Here is a 2,145-nt window from a genome sequence, read left to right as displayed (position 1 = left end):
TTTGCTAACATGGCAACATAAGGATATTTGGCGTTTGTAATAGCTTTGGCTCGGTCTGAACTCTTTGCGAGTGGTGGAGGCTTACATGCTAGTGGGAGTTGGGTTTGCACTTCAGTCTTTTTTCTTTTGGTACCGGTGATATTCACATTCGGGTGATGCCTTTTCAAATGAGTGTGATGTATTGCCAGCCGCGTAACCAATGTTAGTTGAACAATGCCGACAAACAGCTTTGGTTCGGTCCACTTGTCTTTGTCCTTCATCCTTGTACGTAACTGCGAAATCAAAATGTTCCCAAACCGGAGACTTCAATGATGCTGGAGGATTTTCAGCTCAACTTTATCTGCGTTCGCCATTTCGACAGTTCCTCAAATTACTGACTACAATTGAACGCATCCCTGTGACCAGCTTTCATAGTATGCCTCTCGTCCAATGAAATGACTTGGTCGCTCTATGATATAGATTACTTCCAGAAAGTTGTTCATGTTCTCAATTTTTTACATTTAACGCTATATTCGTTCGGTACACACGTGTACCGAACCGAAGGGCCCGTACCGAATAATTTCAGTACGGGTACGTGTACCGTTACACCCCTAATTGATTGATATGATTGCGATTTAAATCAGCATATACTTCTGTCAGGGGATGCCACCCCTCAAAATCTCCTGCCACCCTCTTGCCACCCCATGAATATTTGTCTAGATCCGCCCCTGAACGTAGGCAAACATTTTTGCTTAATTGATCGTTTGATGTGGTTGCTGTGTGGGTCATCCAGAGCCCTATAATAGAAATTCTACATAAAGAAGCAGGTAGATTACAAATAAATGCATTTGATGCTCCCAGTTATTTGCATTATCCATCCTATTATATTGTTATTTTTTTCCACATTTAGGTGCCACCCCACTCCCCGGAACGTTCCTTGCTCGCCTACACCAAGACCTGGACAACCCAGGTGGACTTGGGGCCTTTAGCATTGCCGGAGAGGAGGAGAGGATCAGGAGGGGACACGGAATTCTGGAGCGCCCCCGAGAAGAGATGTGGGCCAGATTTGTCAGAGATGTAAATACATCCCTTCTTACTTTTAATTTCAATATTTGTTTTCCTTGAACTGAAACATTTATAATATGTCATTCCAGGTCCTCAAACATTACATCTGCATGTCTGCGGATAGCAGTTAATGGACCAGCACCAGAGTATAATACAACAGTAACTGATTGCATTTTATCGAAGTGCTTTGTTTTCAGGGTAGATTTACTTTACCCGAGGGTGTCCATTTCTGGCTATTTCTGAGAACTACTTCTGAGTAAAATATTGTACTATTTAGTATGCAGAACCTGCATTCTTAATGCAGCTAACGCGAGCTTGCAGCTAACGCTAGCATACCTCGAACGTTAGCTTGTTTAACTCAGCGGCCAAGTATTTTGCTTGCCGCTGACTAGCTAAATGGTTCTCCAACTAGCAATTGCTAGTTGGAGAACTATTACCTTAACGCTACCATTTTAGCCAAAACTCATAACAAATGTAACTAGCATATCTTAGTTGGTCATAAATTTTAGGCAAACGTTTTTTTCTGTGCAAAATGAATATTGCCATACAGGAATGAAAAGTCAATAAATAAACATGTTGTTAAAACTCACACATTTTTGTTGTTTTGTTGAAAAATGCATTATAGCATTGCAAGAATATAAGCTTTCTATATGCTATTACTCCTTATTTGAACCGTATATCATTGCAATTCTTTCAAAGAAATTCTACATTTATCAGAATTTTAACTCTTTAAATGTTTGTTTACATAATGCCATTGCTTGTGGGGTATTTTTTCTTTGTGGAATAGATCAATGATTTGCAAAAACAAAATGCATTTGTATATGTAAAAACAAACATGAGAAATTGCTATATATGGTCGAAAATAGTAAAAAGCTACATTTTGAAGTCAATGTCATAATTATTTTATGCTGCAAGATAGATCTAATATTGTGTTTTTTAACAGGGTAATCTTTTGGGTGTGAGTGAATAAATGTATTTAATATAGAGATTCTATGAATTTGCAGTTATTTATGTTCTGTAAATGTATATAAACTGAAATATTGGTATGTTTTTGTATTTCATGCCATCTTAATAATAATAGATTTTTTTTTCATACCATGT

At 37.9% G+C, this 2,145-nt stretch overlaps 1 long non-coding RNA gene across 1 annotated transcript; it reads left to right on the top strand.

The window, feature by feature from the left end:
- The first annotated feature begins 757 nt into the window (after positions 1–757).
- Positions 758–1,372, top strand: LOC117537885. The gene is made up of 3 exons (XR_004567786.1): positions 758–806; positions 890–1,056; positions 1,134–1,372. It is a non-coding gene; the product is annotated as an uncharacterized LOC117537885 (long non-coding RNA).
- Positions 1,373–2,145: the final 773 nt, after the last annotated feature.

This window comes from Gymnodraco acuticeps, unplaced genomic scaffold, assembly GCF_902827175.1.
Source record: "Gymnodraco acuticeps unplaced genomic scaffold, fGymAcu1.1, whole genome shotgun sequence".
Lineage (NCBI taxonomy): Eukaryota > Metazoa > Chordata > Actinopteri > Perciformes > Bathydraconidae > Gymnodraco > Gymnodraco acuticeps.
The sequence above is the reverse complement of the archived record's forward strand: the minus strand, read 5'-3'. Positions and strand labels throughout refer to the sequence as shown.